Genomic DNA, 19887 nt, shown 5'->3' with positions numbered 1-19887 from the left:
AATGATCAGATTATATTAATGTTAAAATTCACATTAGCAATGCAATTTTAAAATATTTTAAGAATTTCTTTTATTTTCAAACCACTACTCTTCATTCAATGTTTATCATAAATATTTCAATGCCTGATCAGATTTTTTTTAGTTCTTTCTGCCATTTCACATAGCTTTCCACTATAATTAGAATAAAACCCAAACCATTTTACCAGCCCTACAAAAATCTATATGATGTAGTCTTAGTCTCCAACATTCTTCACTATAATTCAGCTACATATTCTCTCTTACTGGAAATCTCTCTCCCTAAAAGCTTCACAGCATTTGGGATTGCAATTTAATTTTTACTTCTACAGAAAAGCTTCCTCTAATCCCTATCTATAGTAATTTCTCCCCTAGTCACTTCTGTATTACCTCTTCATCACAGTCAAATATAGAAACAAGCACAAAGTACAGTAATATAATGCATGATACCTTATGAGCCTTCCAATCTGGTCACAGTTGACTAAATCAGGAATGGGGGTCTGAACCCAAGAAAAGCCAATTTATAGGCTGGCCAACAGCCAATAAGACAGATAGCCTCAGGTGTTGAAGAATTCTACACAAAGCAGAAATGGAGACTAGATAAAATAATCTGTGTCCAACTAAACAGCTCCCTCGCTTCTACTTTTCACAGTTTGTTAGTCAACATCACAAATGGAGAAGAAGCTGACCCTGAAACACCTAATGGCAAAGCACTAGAGCAAAAGTATGCATCAGAATCACCTGTAAAGGTTAAAAAAAAAGAAAGAAAAAAAAAGACCAGAATCCACATTCCTAGAAGAGTCTAAGTGACTCAACAGATCAACTTGTCATGCACCCATGAAATAAAGTCCCTTAATGGGAGCTGTGATATCCAGCACTACATGACAAAAGACCCATGAGGAGTCTTACCCACCCATGCATTGAGAAGCAGGCATACAGACCTCAGTTCTGGCTGTGGACCCTTCAGTTGTCCACGAACTTGCTCCAGCCTCTCTTGGCCACAGTAGGAGAGCTCCTGGAGAAGACTGTCTTATACAATCACTCACGGATAAAAGAACATTTGTGGAAGTCTAGAAGCCCAGCAGAGAAGTTCCAGCATATCACTGGAGCAAACTAAAGTAAGTCTGGACGCACTACAGAGTGTAAGAGGAACAGTATGACTTTTCCCATGTCACTTGTAGCCCACAGCAGCTGTGTAGGATGCTGCCAGAGGCCCGTTTCTCCAGTGAGCATTATTCATAATAGCCAAGACATGGGAAAATCCTTAAGTGTCCATCATGAGATGAACAGATGAAGAAAATGTGGTATACACACACACACACACACGTACACACACACAATGGAATGTTATTAAGCCATAAAAAAGGATGAAATCCTGCCATTTGTGTCAATATGGATGAACCTTAAGGTCATTATGCTAAGTGAAACAAGTGAGACAGAGAAACTAATAGTGTATGATCTCACTCATATGTGTAATTCAAAAATATCAAACTCAGAAACAGAGAGTGAAATAATGACTGCCAGGAGCGGGAGGGTCAGGGAAATGGGGAGAGGTCAGTCAAAAGGTACAAACTTCCAGTTATAAGATGTCTAAGTTCTGGGGATCTAATGTACAGCATGGTGACTATAGTTAGCAATACTGTATTGTATATTTGAAAGTTGCTGAGAATAAATCTTAATGTTACCACAAAAAGGAAATGGCAATTATGTGAGGTGATAGAGTTATTAACTTACTCTTCTGTGGAATCACTTCACAATATATTAAGGTATCAAATCATCACGCTGTATACCTTCAACTTACACAACATTATATGCCAATTACACCTCAATAAACTGAAAAAAGAAGGTACGGCATGTGTTTTTGAAAACAGAAGATATTTGGGGTACCTGGGTAGCTCAGTCAGTTAAGCATCCGCCTTCGGCTCAGGTCATGATCTCAGGGTCCTGGGATCAAGCCCTGCTTCAGGCTCCCAGCTCGGCGGGAAATCTGCTTCTCCCTCTCCCTCTGCCCCTCTCCCCTGCTCATGCTCACTTGCTCCCTCTGTCTCTATTTCATATAAATAAAATCTTTAAAAAAAAAAAAAAGAAAGAAAATAGAAGATATTTCATATATTTCCAAATCCCTAAAATAAAAGCTGTAACATTGAAAGTGGTAATTCATCTAAAATACCTAATTCAAAAGACTTCTTGGATGGTTATAAACAGCAAAGGTTTTACCATATTTATTTACGTATTTCCCACCAGAAATTACTGTTATTCCCTCTTATAATGGTTTTAACAACTGTTTAGAATCATACCTATTTACAAATAGAAAAAATTCTACTCCATCTACTCCACAGGCAATTTTATAAACCAGAAACCCCAAATATGTATGTGATATGTCACTTAATCTAGCTGAACAAAGTTATTCACATGAAGACCTTAATTACTAATAAATATATAGGGTGCCTGGGTGGCTCAGTTGGTTAAGCATGCGGCTCTTGATTTCACCTCAAGTCAGGTTCTCAGGGTCATGAGATCAAGCCCCACATCGGGTCATGTTGAGCATGGAGCCTGCTTAAGATTCTGTCTCTCTCTTTCTCTTTCAAAAATAAATAAATAAATGAGCCATTACCTTTTCTATTCAATTTAAGACATAAATTGAATAACCAAAATAATTTTCTTCCATATAATCTCTTCACTCATTCATTCATTCATTCATTTATTCAATGAAGTTTACAAAATAGTCCTATTTCACACCAAGACTATTTTTAACACTGGGGAGGCAACAACAGAAAAGGCAGGCAGGTCTATGTTCTCCGTGAGCATGTATTATAGAGAAGGGAGGCAGAGAGTAAACAGGTAAACAAAATAACTTCAAATTGTGATCAATGCAACAAAAAAAACAGACGTATTATTTTGTAGCCACTCTGTCTAGTAGAGAAGACAGAGTTTAAAGATTTTATTTATTGAGAGAGAGTATGAGTGGGGGGGAGCAGAGGGAGAGGGAGAAGCAGACTCCCGCTGAGCAGGGAGCCCGACGTGGGGCTCAAACCCAAGACCGTGGGATCATGATCTGAGCCAAAGGCAGACACTTAACCAACTGAGCCACCCAGGCCCTGAGAAGACAGAGTTTAAAAAAAAAAAAAAATGGCAGGGAAGGAACCTCAAGTATCTAACAACTGTATTGAGACCTGCAGAATAAGAAGAGCCAAGAAAAGACTTGGGGGTAGAAATTTCTAGGAAGAGGGAATAGCAAGTAAAATAGCCCTGAGTAAAGAGCTTACCATGTTAAAGGAATCAGGAAGGAAAAATGACCAGTTCCACGAATCCTAGTAAACAAGGGGGAGAATGACAAAAGATAATGTATGATAGGCAGGCACAAGCCGAAGCACGTAGACTACCTATAAGCAGAAGCTTAAATACAAATACAAAAGAAAATCATTGAAGCAGTAATCATTAAAGCAGTACAGTCACATCTGATTTCCTTCATTTTTAAGTTCTAAAACATACTCTTGTAAAGTAAGCACACTAAGAAATATAATTAAACGCATAATTTAAAGCAAACTTTGTCATCATACATTTGGCAAGTTAGCGTCAGATAAATAACATAACAAGGTAGTCAGATTAACCATCCAATCATTCATAAAGCATTTAGTGAGCTCCTGCTGTGTGCCAGATGCTGCTTTGGGTGCTAGAAATACAAAGATGATAGCGATGATGTCATCTTTTACTCTGAGCAATAAATACAAAACTGATAACAGTGGTATCTTCTACTCTGAGCAGCCCAGTTTTCTTCTTAAAGGCTCAAAGCAGTAGTTCTCTATGTTGTGTATTAGAACATCTTTGTGTATAGTAAAAATGCAGATATCTGGATCCCACTTATCAGCAATTCTAATTCAACATGTTTTCAATAATCCCGCAACACAGGGGTGAAAGAAGAAGTATATCAGAATTATTTATATCGGGGCACCTGGGTGGCGCAGTAGTTAAGCGTCTGCCTTCAGCTCAGGGCTGATCCCGGCGTTCTGGGATCGAGTTCCACATCAGGCTCCTCCGCTGAGAGCCCGCTTCTCCCTCTCCCACTCCCCCTGCTTGTGTTCCCTCTCTCGCTGGCTGTCTCTCTCTGTCAAATAAATAAATAAAATCTTTTTAAAAAATAAAAAGAATCATTTATATCACTGTCCTCTTGAAAATCAGGCCACTGTAATTAGTGGAAAGAGTATATAATACAGTATAGGGTATACTGGGGGGAGGAGGGGCAATGTGTATGAAGACAAACAGTAAGATTGACAGTCACTACAAGGGAGAATTCGGGGGGGGGGTGGCGGGGGATGATTAATACAATTGCCAAGGAAAAGTAAGGATTTTTTATAAACCAGTAGTTCCCAAAGTAACATCTGCAGATTCCTGGGGATCCCCAAGACCCTTTCAGAAGGTCCACCCAGTTAAAATCATTTTCACGATAATACTAAAAACATTATTTGCTTCTTTCACTGTATTGGCATTTACTTCAACGGTTTGAAAGTAACTAGGTAAAACTGCTAAGCATCTTTTTTTTTAAATTTTATTTATTTAAGAGAGCAAGAATGGGGGGGGCAGAGGGTGAGGGAGAAGCAGGCTCCCAGCCAAACAGCAAGCCCCACGTGGGATCAGGACCTGATCTGAAGGCAGATGTTTAAATAACTGTGCCACCCAGGTGCCCCAACTGCTAAGCATCTTATTGGCAATGGCACTAAATATTAGCAGTCATTACAGTCTTCACTACCACACACTCAACAAACTTAAAAAAAAAAAAAAGTTTCATTTAGGAATGTCTTTGATGAGCTATAGCTATAAATATTACACATTTTATTATATCTCAACTCTTGAGTACACACTTTTCAATATTCCGTGTGCTGAAATGGAAAGCATGATGGCTGTCTCAAAGGAAAGCACTTACATGACTGAGTTGCAAGCTGACCTAGCCACTTTTCTTGAAGGAATGACTGACAAATAATACTTAATCGTGGGTATTTAGAAGAATTTCCTTGAAAATCAACAGTGAGCCTATCCCATCAAGGAAAACAACTGTCAGTATATATTGCTGACTATGAAATTCAAGTTTTGAGAAAACTGAAATTTTGCAAAATTTGTTTCTACCACTACGGGCTTAAAAGTTTCTCAAGTCAAATAGACTTTTCTGATAAGAATGGTAATATTAACAAATGTGACTGTTTAACAATGAATGATAAAATGTGTAAACATTTGCAAGATCTGCATAACCCAAGGAACAAATATTTTCCAAATGATTAATGCACGGTGTTATAAAAATTCTGCATGGATGGAAGATCTGTCTATCCTACGTGGAGGATAGACAGATCTTAATGGAAAAAGTATAAAAACATCATTGCTGGGGTGTCTGGGTAGCACAGTTGATTAAGTGTCCGACTCTTGGTTTTGGCTCAGCTTGTGATCTCCGGATCGTGAGACTGAGCCCGCATTCGGCTCTACACTCAGCGCAGAGTCGGCTTGAGATTCTCTCTCCTCCCTCTGCCCTTCCCACTTTACGGTCTCTCTATCTCTCTCTCTCGCCACTCACCCTCTCAAATAAATAAATATAGCTTAAAAAAAAAAAAAAACCTTCATTGCTATGATTTCAAATTCCAGATTGGAATTAATCTTTCTAAAACTGCCCATAGAAGCACACCACCTTAATGATGACAGTCTCACAGGTATATTAAATATGTATGATCCATCCTATGTCAACTATATTTCAATAAAACAATTTTTAAAAACTACAACTTTAATTTTAGTGTAACATCAGAAAAAAAGATACCACAATTATCTGAAAAGTCCACTAAACTACTCTGCCTTTTTCCAATTTCATATCTGTATGAGGCCAGATTTTCTTGATATGGCTCAGGTTAAACAATGTATCACAACAAAATGAGTGCAGTAACAGATATGAGACTCCAGTTGTTTTCTATTAAGCAGACAATAAAGATATTTGCAAAAATGTAACAAATGCCAATCTCTCATATTTTCATTATTTTGGAAAATAAAGTTACTTTCATTAAAAATGCTATTAATATTAACATGTAATGGGTTATTATTTTTTAAATAAATTAAAAGTAAATATTTTTAAAGTTTCTCAGTTTTAGTTTCTAATTTGGCAGATACTGATAGATATAATTCACATTTTTTCAAAAAAAAAGCTGTTTGAGGTAATCAATCATTTTGAGGAGTATAAAGGGACTCTGAGACTGAAAAGTTTGAAAATAACTGTTGGAGATCTAATGATACTTTATTTAGCTATTCAACTCTGGGTCACCTTACTTACTGAATGAACCATAACTATCTTCCTCTGAAGAACCAGAATAAGCAATAGCCAAAAAAGAGGGTGTGATAGGTATAATAATGACTCTCCATGTAACCACACAGAAATACCTTCAATTATTAAATTTGTTAAGTACAAAAAGTATAAAACAATTATACAATATACTATACTACTATTTGCTGAAAAGGAAATGATAATATATTCATATGTGCTTGTATATGCTTAACAAAATCATGGACACTCAAGAAATTGATAAAAGCACATACCTATAAGAGAAGGGGAATATGAAACATAGAGTGGTGGCATAGGAATGAGTTCTTAATCCTTTAATTTTTAAAACATATGAATGTATTCACAATATTTTTTAATTTATCATTTAATTTAATTTAAAAGAAAATAATCCTAAATCAATATTAAGCTACAATTCACATGTATTTTCAATTTCTAGGTTGCCCGGATCTCGGGGGGGATGGGAGGGAACCTTACTCTTTTTATTAGCTCTGAGGCAAACCAGTATTGCTAGCAATCGAAACTTATGCCAGGGGGGCACCTGGGTGGCACAGCGGTTGGGCGTCTGCCTTCGGTTCAGGGCGTGATCCCGGCGTTCTGGGATCGAGCCCCACATCAGGCTCCTCTGCTATGAGCCTGCTTCTTCCTCTCCCACTCCCCCTGCTTGTGTTCCCTCTCTCGCTGGCTGTCTCCATCTCTGTCAAATAAATAAATAGAAATAAAAATAAAAAAACTTATGCCAGAAAAATTTGCACTGGTCAAGCTGATTTCTAGGACACAATACAGAAATGTTTTTTTAAAACCTATAAATAAATTCTGGAACTCCTGGGTGGCTCAGTCGGCTAAGCATCTGCCTTTGGCTCAGGTCATGATCCCAGGGTCCTGGGATTGAGCCCCACATCAGGCTCCCTGCTCAGTGGAGAGAGCCTGCTTCTCCCTCACCCTCTCCCTCTGCCTACTGCTCCCCCCCCCTTGTGCTTTCTCTCTCTTTGACAAATAAATAAACAAAACCTTAAAAAAAAACCCTATAAATAAATTCATCATCTGAAAAACCCAAAAGAGTAATAAAAAATTAGTAAGAAAATATTCAGATGAAACTAGCAGTTATTTTATTAACTTTTTTATATTTAAAAGATGTCACTGAAGGAATTAAAAGCAAATTCAGATATTGCACAAGACAAAAAAAAAAATCAGTGAACTTGAAAACGAAGTAAAAAAAATTATCCAAAAGGAAGAACAGAGAGAAAAAAAGGAAAAAAATAATTCCCAATTAACTACAGGACGGCATCAAGTTACTGAACATACTTTTAACTGGAGTCTAGAAGACAAAGGTGGTAAAAAGAAAAAATATTTGAGGTAATAATGATTATGACGAATATTTTTCTAAATTTGCTGCAAACTATAACCCATGGATCCAAGAAACTTGGCAAATCCCAAAAAGGATAAACTCAGATTACTCAAAGGCACATACATGATGATAAAATAGCAAGAAAATTGTAGTAAGTTTTAAAAAAACTTTAACCACAGAAAAAAAAAACCACTGTTAAGAGAAAAAAAATATTTTAAAAAAATCACAGAATTCTCAGAAGCTGTGCAAGCCAAAATCCAATAGAATATTTATAAAGTGCTAAAAGAAGTCATGTCAGGCGCCTGGGTGGCTCAGTTGGTAAAGCATCCAACTCTTGATTTTGACTCAGGTCATGATCTCAGGGCCTTAAGATCAAGCCCCTCAACAGGCTCCTCACTCAGCAGGGAACCTGCTTGAGACTCTCTCTTTCTTCCCTCTCCCTCCTGCGCACGTGTGCTCTCTCTCTCAAATAAGTAAGAAAACTTAAAAAAAAAATCATTAGTCATTACAGAATTGCAAATTAAAACCATAATGATACAACTTCACACTCATTAGGATGACTATTATCAAAAAAAAAAAAAAAAAGGAAAAAGCAAGTGTTCCCAAGGATGTGAAGGAAGTAGAATCCTTGGGCATTGCTGGTGGAATGTAGAATAGTGAGGCTGCTGTGGATATCGGTTTGCTAATTCCTCAAAGAGTTAAACATGGAATTACCATATGACCCAGCAATTCCACTCCTGGATAGCTACCCAAACAATTGAAAGCAGGGACTCAAGCAAATACTTGTACACCAACGTACGTAGCAGTACTATTCACAAAGCCAAAAGGTACAAACAACCCAAGTGTTCATCAATAGATGAATGAATGACCAAAATATGGTATATACATACAATGGATATTATTCAGCCTTAAAAAGAAATAAAATTCTGATACATGCTACGATATGAATTAACCTTGAAAACATGCTAAGTGAAGTAAGCCAGACAAAAAGGACAAATATTCTATGAGTCCACTTAACTGAGGCACCTAGGATAGGCAAATTCATAAAGAAAGCAGAATGGTGGTTGCCAGGAGGTGAGGAGTCAATGGGGAGTTAGGATTTAATAGGTACAGACTTCCAGTTGCGGAAACATACCAGAGATAGATGTTGGTGAGAGTTGCAAATTATATGAATGTACTTAATGCCACAGAAGTGTACACTTAGAAATTGGTATGATAGAAAAGTTTATGCTACATATATTTTATCACAATAAAAAAGTGTGTTTGTATACCTAGGGCCTTGCTAGATAGTTCATGCTAACAGTATGACTTATGGTAAATGCCTGTTTTTGTTTTCCTGGTACCCTGGGCCACACCGTATCACCGTGAGTTCTGCAAGAGACAGGAGGGCTGGAGACTGATTAGTTGAGGTAAGTCACAACAGTGCTCCATCCCTCCAAGACTGCCCCCCCCAATAAAAACCCTGAATATCAAGGCCCAGGTGAGCTGCCCTGGCTGGCAGGACTTCATTCTTATTGTCACGCATCATTGATGAGAGAATTAAACACTGTCAGGGCAACTCCACTGAGAGGACAACGAGACCCTTACACTTGTCTTCTACTGTACTCCACTGGATGCACCTTCTCCTTGCCCCAGTTTTAATCTGCATGCTTTCTCTGGAATACACCATACCTGTAAATATAACAGCTTTTCTGAGTTCTATGAGTCTTCTAAGGAATCATAAAACCTGAAGGTATTCTCGGTGACCCCTGACCCAGATGGAAAAGCAGGTACCATGCAAACATCAACCATGAGAAAGCTGGCCTGGCTTTATTAATACAAAACAAGGAACACTTCAGAACAAGACATATCACCAGATATAAAGAGGTACATCCATAATAACAGTCAATTCAAGAAACAATCCCAAACATGTACATCAAATAAGATTCAAAATACATGAAACAAAAAATCAACAAAACTAAAAGAAACAATACACAAATCCAGAGTTATCGTTGGAAATTTCAACACTGCTCTCAGGAATTAACATCAATAATAAAATAAGGAAAATCAATAGGAACATAAAAGATTTAAATACAATAGCCCAGCTTAACCTAATTAACATTTAGAAAGCATTCCACCCCACAACTACAGAAAACATACATTATTTTCAAATGAACACAGAACATTCACCAAGACAGACCATGTAATGAGCCATAAAACAAGTCTATTGTTAGTTGTCTGGGCCCAAGGGAGAAAAACAGATGCAACATTTCCTAAACTTATTTGACCATAAAGCCTTCCTGCAAAGGCATCTCCAGGGATTACCGTTTCTCAGAACACTTTGGGAAGAGCTATCCCAACCCATTTTCACCTCTTCTTACTCCTCCACCTAGTTTTAACTAGCAAAATAAGGGAATCAATAAAAAGATCCTTTCCTTGGCTACTCAGACAGAACTGGCCAATTTTATGAAGTACCTGCAAAAGTCCGAAGGCAGGAATAAGCTTGACATATCTGGGAAACAGTAAGGGGGCCAGAACAGCTGGAAAAGTATAAAGGATAAGTGGCAGGAGATGAAATCAGAAAGTTAAGCAGCAGAGGTCAGAGCATGTAAGAACTTCTAAGCCTCAGTAAGAATTTTGAATATGATTTTAAGTATGAGGGGAGGGTTTTGAGAAAAGAATATTATCTCATTTACATATTTAAAAGATTTCCCTCTTAAAAAAATGAAACAAGATGAAACCAGAGAGGAAGACAAACCATAAGACACTCTTAATCTTAGGAAACAAACTGAGAGTTGCTGGAGGGAAGGGGAGTGGGGGCATGGGGTAACTGGGTGATGGACATTGGGGAGGGTATGTGGTATGGTGAGCACTGGGTGTTATAAAAGACTGATGAATCACTGACCTGTACCCCTGAAACAAATAATACACCATATGTTAATTTTAAAAAATAATTAATTAAAAATTTAAAAAAATAAAACATCTTTCTCTCTCTGCTGTGTAAAGAACAGAATGGAAGCTAGGCAACCAGTTAGGAAGCTCTGGTAACCATAAACAATGTCAAAAACCAGAGCAGCTTAGACCAGACTTAAAAGTGTATGTCAAAGAAAAAATGCCCAGGCAAATCTATATAAACTGTGCTGAGAGGTCCGTAAGCATTTTCTTTACCTGGCTCCCAGGATATCTCATTCTCCACCTAATGAGATGCTTAATCTGTCTTCCTTACGTGATCTCCCTCATCTCCCCAACCTCTTCAGGTTGGAAATGTTTTAAGGCTCAGGTCATGAACCTTTTTTCTAGCTATTCTCATTCTTGTGGTGATTTCACCCAGACACTTGGCTTTAAAACCATCCATCTATATAATGATAATTCCCAATTTTACATCTCCAGGCTAGGCCTCGCCTCTAAATTCCAGGCTTAAGTACCCAGGTGATCGTACAGTAAACACCTTAAAATTTAACAAACCAAAATTGATTTCTTAACCTACCTCCCCCAATTGTTTTTTAAGTCCTCCCTACCTCAGATAGTAGCAACTCCATTATTACAATTGGTAAGGGATAAACCTTAAGAAATATCCACGACTCCTGTCTTTCTCTCACACCCCACTTTCAAGTATGGTAGCAAACCCTTTCAGCTCTACTTTCAAAATCTATCCAGCAACCAACCACTTCTTACCCACCTCCACTGCTATTACTCAACCCAAGTCTTCTTCGTCTCTCACTTGGTCTAGTGCTTTCCTCTCAAATGGTCTCTCTAGTTCTGCCCTTGCCACTGCCTTCACCACTCCCCAAGGCTCAAAATAGCAGTCAAGTGATTCTAGTAAATCTAAATTAGATCATGTCATCAACTGCTCAAAACCTTCCAAAAGCTGCTCAAGAAAAGTCCTTACGAAGGTCTTCAAGACTTATCTGACCACAACACCTCTGTACCTCTGCTCTAGCCATTAACTTTTAACCTCCATCACACTACTCTGTTCCAGGTCACTTCATACCAGTTGCAAAGGACTCCTCACTTTTCCTCAAACACTCCAAGCCTGCTTTAGCCTCAGGATCTTTGAACTTGCAGTACCCTCACAGCCTAAAATCACCCTGGCCCCTAAAATCATCTAGAATGCGAGGTTAACTCACTCATCTACTTCAAGTCTTCACTCAAATGTCATTCAAGTGAAGTCTTCCCCTTCGACGTTATTTAAAAATTGCAAACTTCTGGGGCGCCTGGGTGGCACAGCGGTTAAGCGTCTGCCTTCGGCTCAGGGCGTGATCCTGGCGTTCTGGGATCGAGCCCCACGTCAGGCTCTTCTGCTGTGAGCCTGCTTCTTCCTCTCCCACTCCCCCTGCTTGTGTTCCCTCTCTCGCTGGCTGTCTCTATCTCTGTAGAATAAATTTAAAAAATCTAAAAAATAAATAAATAAATAAATAAATAAAAATTGCAAACTTCTCTCCCATCCTTAAAAATTCTTTACACACCAGCAAATTCTGCTTTATTTGCTTTATAATTCTCCCCAGCACTTTCCTGTACCTAACATACTATATATTTTACTTATTTACCTTATTTATTGTCTGTCTCCTCCAAATAGAACATACACTCTAGGGATTTTTGTCTGTTTCATCTCCTGCTACAAAACTAGTCCCTAGAGCAGTACCTTTCACACAGAACTCAGTTTATTCAATACTGAATCACTGAATGTTAAATAAAGCCTCTCCAGAAGTGTTAAGTTTTGCTAGGCCTGGGGCAGCTGGGTGGCTCAGTGGATTAAGCATCTGCCTTCAACTCAGGTCATGATCTCAGGGTCCTGAGATTGAGCCCCCATCTGGCTCCCCACTCAGCTGGGGTCTGCTTCTCCCTCTGTCCCACTCCCCCAACGCTCTGCTCTAATAAATAAAATTTAAAAAAATGAAAATAAATTAAAAAGTTTTGCTAGGCCCAAATCAAATTCTGGGACTAGCTAAATTTAAAAAAAAAAAATTCCTTTGTCAGTATTTATATTCTATGAATAATATTCAATATTCATAAGAGCACACTTTTATTATTTTATAATCTAAGCTATTTACTTAACAATTACAGAGATGCTTACTGATTCCAAATAATTCAACTTCTCTCTTACTCCAGCATCACTACAAATAGAAAAAACAGTACACTTCAACAAGAAGTCCTATGTTCAAATCCTAGCTCACCATTTACCAGTAGTATGACTCAGGCAATTTTAGCCTCCTCCAAATCTTAGTTTCTCATCAATAACGTAGCAAGGAGGGAGTGGATTAAAGCCCTGCCTGCTTCACCTATCCTATACCTAATCACAGAATTATTCTGAAAATCAAAAATATATAAGAAAGCGCCTTATAAACCATAAATTATATACAAGTGTGAGTTAAATGTCAAAAGTTGGGGCGCCTGGGTGGCACAGCGGTTAAGCGTCTGCCTTCCACTCAGGGCGTGATCCCGGCGTTCTGGGATCGAGACCCACATCAGGCTCCTCTGCTATGAGCCTGCTATGAGCCTGCTTCTTCCTCTCCCACTCCCCCTGCTTGTGTTCCCTCTCTCGCTGGCTGTCTCTATCTCTGTCAGATAAATAAATAAAATCTTTAAATAAAATAAATAAATAAATAAATAAATAAATGTCAAAAGTTTGAGAAAAATCTGAAATGGAACAGAAAAGTTCAGTGTTTGGGAGAGAATATCTCACCATACGTCTCTGGAGTCAGAGTGGCTCCCTGGAGTCAGACTCTTCCACTTACTTACTTAAACCTTAAACAAGTTACTCAACCTCTCTGAGTCATTGTTTCCACATCCATAAATGGAGATAATACCAACCTTGTAGCATCCTTTTGAGGATTACAGCTTATATACAAATATATGTAATGTACCTACAGAATAAGCTTAATGAAGGACATTTTTGTTATTCATCTTGGTCTTTCAAATGGACAAAAACAGATAAATACAAACTACACCATGGAGTTAGGAAAGAAGATGATTTTCATTTGGAAATTATAAGAGGAAAAAAGAAGGAAAATGAGCAAGAGCCAGAGGTAATCAAGCAATAATCTCAACAGTTTGCCTATTAAATTTGTTCTTTCTTTGTCTTGCCTTTCTCCAAGTAAAACAGCAGGATGAAAGGCAAAGAAAAATCAGCATAAAAAACACTATTTAGCAACCTAAAAGTTATTTTAAAAGAAAATACTATATAATCTCTTTTCTTCAAAGAAGAACTTTTTTATTAGTCAATTTTCCAATTTCTCACACACAAAGATGTATTTTGACACTCAAAACTCAAGGCACATATCAAAAAACTAAAACAATTGTGGTTTTCCAAATACAGAACCGCAATATATTTTATTAAATGTTTAGAAATATGGCAAAATGAATGCAAACAACTCAAAAAGTAAAACTGCAATTAAGACAGAGATCATACAAACACTTCAAGAATATTCTTTGAAATCATTTGACTTTGATATATTTCCTCAATTCTAGGACACCAGTAATTATAAGATGTACCACCAATATAACAACCATTTTCGGGGGAGGAGGACACCCCACATTAAATACACACTTGTATACAAATAGCTAACTTAGATATACCAATTTCAAAAACATTAAAATGTAATGGATCCTTCTAGGATGCTGGAAATGTTCTATTTCTGAATCTAAATAGGTTAGAGTATGTTAAACTTGTAAATATTTATCAAACTGTACACTTGACTTGTATACTTTTTCTGTATCTACATTTAGTTCAACAGAAAAATTTATGTAATGTACCTACTCCGTACACATACAGCTATCAACTAAATGAATTCTTGATATAAATATGAAAGGTAAAAAGATAAAGCTTCTAAAAGAAAACATAGAAAAGTAACTTCATGACATTGATACAAAGATTTCAAAAATGGAAACAAAAAAGCACTAACCAATTGATAGACAGGACTTCTTTAAAATTAAGCACTTTGATTCACCAAAACACCAAGATCCTGGAAGAGCTAGCTACAGAGTAGAATATACCTGCAATGCATATAACCAACAAGACCATAACCAGAATATGTAAAGAACTGCAAATCAATATAAAAAAAGTACACAGTCTCATAGAAAAAGGGCAAAAGGCTTAACAAATACTTCACAAAAGCAGAAATCCAAAGGGCCAATAACATGGGGTCCCTAATATGAAAATGTGCTCAACCTCATTAGTCATCAGGAAAATAAAATTAAAATTATAATGCAATACCATTACATACCAGTCCGGAATAACTAAAAATAAAAAGACTGACAATAGTAAGTACTGACAAAGATGGAGAACAATTAGAACTCTCATACACTGGTGGTAGGAGTGTAAATTTGTAAAAACCACTTTCCAAAACTTTAGCAGAATCTACTAAAAATGAACATACCATAACCATAACTGAATAATTCCACTCTAAGGTATACAGCCAATAAAAATGCATATACATGTTCACCAGAAAAAAAAAGTACAAACATGTTCATTGCAGGGGCACCGTGGCTCAGCTGGTTAAGCATTGGACTCTTGATCTCAGCTAGGTCTGGATCTCAGGGTCGTGAGTTCAAGCCCTGCACTGGGCTCCATGCCCATACTGGGTATGGACCCTACATACATACATAAATAAGCTCATCGCGGCAAAACCACCAAATGTCCACCAACAGTAGAACAGATACGCTAAGGTCTATTCACATAACAGAACACAGCAATGAGAAGAAACAAACTACAACACAACAAGGGTTAATCTCATAAATGTAATGTTGTGCAGAAGTTCAAATAAGATATACTTTATGATTCTATTTTATGTAGAGTTCAAAAACAGACAAAATTTTTCTATAAGGAACACAGTAAGGGTTGGGGATTCCAGTACTGCTATGTTTCTAGAGCTGGGTGCTAATTACATAAATGTGCTTATTTTGTGAAAATTCATCTAGTTATACACTTTTCTATATGTATGTCACACTTCTTTAAAAATATTAGATAAAATGGGGTCCCAACTGGTGAATCAGGATTTCTAATCCTTTCCCACCAGCAATATTCTTCATCCATACTATACTCAGAGATTTAACTAGCAATGGTCCTTTATCACCCACACTGCTGTTCAGGATTTAAACAATCACTATCTTTGTCCATATGTACTTTATGCCAAGCACTTTAACATTCATTCACTCAAATACTTATTGAATACCTACTGTGTACAAAATCTGTGCTGAGTACTTAAGGTACAAAAAATGAGCAAGACATTGTTCCTAGCTTCAAGGAGTTCCTAACCTTATAGAAGACCACATATACAGGGGCACCTGGGTAGTTCAGTCAGTTAAGCAGCCAACTCTTGGTTTCAGTTTGGGTCATGATCTTATGGGTCATGATCAGGGAGTCTGCTTGAGATTCTCTCCCTCTGCACCTCCCCTCACTCACAGGCACACTCTCTCCCTCTTTCTCTCTCTAAAATAAATAAATCTGAAGAAGAAGAAGATGACGACAACCACACATACAGATAACCAAATAAATGTACAGAGATATGCACAGGACATTATGGAAGTACAAAGGAACAGCAAAAACAGCCTGGGAGAAGTCAGGCATCAGGACAGCCTTCGTGGAGGTATGAACACCTGAGTCTTTAAAAGAAGAGTAGGAATTATCCAGGCAAAGTGCATTCCAAAGAGCAAACAGCTTGAGTAAAAGCACAGTGTATTTAAAGAAAAAATTGCAGCTGCTACATGTTGCTTAAGGGTGGTAAAAACAAGGACTGGGATGGGGTAAGAAGGAGTGGCCAAAGAGATAGGAGGATGCCAAGTCATGAAGAAACTTAGACCTTGTCCAACAGGCAAGATGGGTCAGTGAGATTTATGCAAAGGAATTATGTGGTCAGATAGATTATTCAGGAAGCAATGTAGAGGATGAACTGAAGGAGGATAAGGCTGGCAGAAAGAAAGCTGGTTAGGAGGCAGTTATAACTGTCTTGACAGAAGATAATAAGAGCCTGAAATGAAATAAAAGCTATAATAAATATAGAGAAAATACAGAGTACAGATACATTATGCTCCTGGGTCTAGAGATCACACTTTGAGAACCACTAACCTACACTAGAGGTCGGCATATTTTTCTGTAAAGGACCAAATAATAAATATTTTAGGCTTTATGGGCCCCAGGCGGTTTCTACTGCACTTTTGGTTTATGTTTGTTTTTTAAACCTTTTGAAAATTAAAAACCATTCTTAGCTAGTTGACTTGACCAAGATAAAGGCTGCAGGCTAGATCTGGGCTATGGGCATAGTTTGCTGATCCCTGCTATACACGGGTAAAGAAGTGAGGATTAACCTTCCTAGGAGATTAATTTTCCTAAAATGCTACTCCCATATTAGCTCCCTACTCAGAAACTTCTCCCTTGGTCCCCGGTATGAACCTTCCATTCTTATTAAATTGACCTACTTATATTATTTGCCTCTGTATTTTGTGGTGTTCCCCAAAGTTCTCTTCTCCTCTCTAACCTACCTAAATACCATTCCTTCAAAGCACAATTCAAAACCTACCTTGAAGTGATTCCATAATCCTCAGAACTCCTGCAATTACTACCTCAATTTACCCAAAATTTATTTGCTGTCTTATGACTTACTTCAAATATACTGTAAATTCTTTGAGAACAGGGAATAATTTATACTTCTATCAAAGGATCTAGCATATAACAAGAGATAAATAAAAATGAAGACATATGTGTATATATACATAACATATATACTTACACACACACAGTTTTTTTTCCCCTGAGCTAGCTATGAAACTGAAGCAAATGTGATTTCACCCTTACTCATAACAGTAACCGAATACTTTAATTCTATGGACATGATCTGAATGCTGTAGGAAGAATAGAATGACAATTCACAATCACATCTGTCTTCTCCTATTACTCAAGTTCTTAGGGCTAGTTCACTAGGGAAACAATAATAACACAAGTAAAATTTTTCCAATGGTCAATGTTGCCAATGTAGGTACTTAGGGATAATGTTAAATAAGTTACTAGACCAATTCAAAGTTTACTTAACTATTTTTACTTCACTTATTTTTAAAATATAAAATAAGCTTTTACAGCTACATTGCTTTAAATTCACCCTTTATTATTACTTAAGTTTAAAGTCACACACACACACGCAACACATGCTTTGAATTTTTTTAACAATAAGGTTCTGTATGACAATTCACATTATCAAAATGGCCTTATTGATGTCATTGAGAATTTAGGGAAATAAGACTGCATTTCAAATTTTTAAGAAAACAGTCCATTTTAGGAATTGTTGAATCACTATATTGTACACCTGAAACTAATATAACAAGGTAAAAAAAATTGTGCTTATACCAAAAAAAAAGAAAAGAAAGAAAATAGTTCATTTTCATTCACTACTAATAAATAGCTATAATCAGAGAATGTTGCGAGCTGGATTAAAGGATTCTTCCTATAATTGAGAAGATTACTGAAGAAGTCTTTTCAAGTCCAAAGTGTGAACCATGCCTTATTTTACTACCCAAAGAATATTCAAGAATCTATAAAAATTCCTCCAGAATCATCTGCCCAAATTTCAAGGCAAACTACATAAAAAAGTATAAAACACTTATAGAAAGATATAGAAAACAAAACCAAAAGAAATAAATTAAAAGATGGCCAAGAAAGTGAAAACTGAAACTTTCTAACCCTTCAAAACACATTGAAGAAAGCAGGTTAGTGACATGTAACCCAGAAAAGATAATTATGCATTGATAAATTGAATATTAATAATGCACTTAAATGGAGGACAAGCCCAGGAGCCAGGGACTCCCATTTCTCAATTCCTGTTCTGCCACTGGCCAGTACAGAGTCTCAGGCACATCCCCATATGTTGAACAAGAAAAGCTTAACTGACATTCTCAGGCTGTGGGAATTGATTAAATGTTTATGAAGTACTTTAGGACCATGAAGGGAAGCCAAATGTCATTTTCTTAGTACAAAACTACAGCTATCTGTTAGGCTGGCAAATCCAACCGATTCTTTTTTGTCTTCTTAACACAGCAAATCTTCAGTGAGTCAGTAAAGTGCATGTATTTATGAGACCGTTTAGCAACTTCAGAGAAATGAATTTTCTTCCAAATCTTTGTCTCACACACCATGTCACTACCCAACCCAACTATTTGCAAAAGGAAACATGATGCGACCCACATTAAAGTTAGGTCTAGTTATTGATAAGCCAATACTAAATGACTGAAAACTATTAGGAATCACAGTGGAACTTTCTTTGTTAACTTACCAGAAATGTGACTCCTGAAAGTAATCCCAGAAAGCAGTCGTCCTAACAAAACGTTTATGAAAGGGAAAGTCCCTAGGCCTTCTTACCATAAAGAGCTCTAAAATGTTTGTAGACAGTGTCGACAGAAAACTAAATTCGCTCAGACCCTAATCTAATTCGTTAGGTAGTTCCAGCACCTGCTTGGTGTTGAGCGACTAGAGACTGGTGAGGCTGCTGAGCAAAAGTGCTGATGCCATCTCCAGCTGCCCCTTTCCGTGAATGACAGTAACAATGAAAACACTGACAAAAGAGCTGGGAGGCCACCCCAAGCCACTGCTTGGCAATACTTCTACCCTACCCCCAACATACAGGAGCTGCAAATGCCAGGAGAGGCCCTCTTCTAACAGATCTCACAGGCGGAGACCTTGCCTCTAGTCTGGCAACGTGAAAAAGTACTACCCTGCACTCCTCTCCAGGCAGCTGAGCACCTTAAAGGTGAGGGGAACGCTGCCTCTTCCCAAACTGCCAGCGGAAGAGGGAGAAGACTTCCTCGCCGGAGACGGGTGAGCAGAATCGGCTGTGCACACTGGCAGACCGAGAGAACTGCCCGGGTCGCGGGCGCCTCTCGGACCGCCGGCGGGGAGCAACCGCGAGCACAGGAACGCGCGTCCCTCCCTCGGCCCCGGGTGGGGGAAGCGGGGCTCGGGCGCCGGGCAAACTGTCCTCCCGGGGGTGGCAGCGCTCGGCCGCCCGCTTCCCGGGAGCCGGAGAAGGCGACAAGTAGGCTCGGTCCGGGAGCGCATTCTTGCCTCGAGCCTGGTCCCGAGGGAGAGCGCAGGCTGCCAAGGCGGCGACTCTCCCTCTCGCCCAACTCCGGGGTGAGCGAGAGGGCGGCCGGCCCGGGCTGCCCGGCGGGATGCCACCCGGGTGGGGGAGGCGGCGAGGCCGGCCTCCGGGCCGCTCCCTCCCCACGCGGTCCGCGGCCGGCGGCCGTCCGCCCT

The 19887-nt window shown here is 38.3% G+C and overlaps 1 protein-coding gene across 1 annotated transcript in view; it reads right to left on the bottom strand.

Moving 5' to 3' along the window:
* The window catches only part of MEMO1 (mediator of cell motility 1), a 111630-nt gene that overhangs the window by 91388 nt on the left and 355 nt on the right, over positions 1–19887 (bottom strand). The window lies entirely within an intron of this gene.

This window comes from Ailuropoda melanoleuca, chromosome 4 (assembly GCF_002007445.2).
Source record: "Ailuropoda melanoleuca isolate Jingjing chromosome 4, ASM200744v2, whole genome shotgun sequence".
NCBI classification, from domain to species: Eukaryota; Metazoa; Chordata; class Mammalia; order Carnivora; family Ursidae; genus Ailuropoda; species Ailuropoda melanoleuca.
The sequence above is the reverse complement of the archived record's forward strand: the minus strand, read 5'-3'. Positions and strand labels throughout refer to the sequence as shown.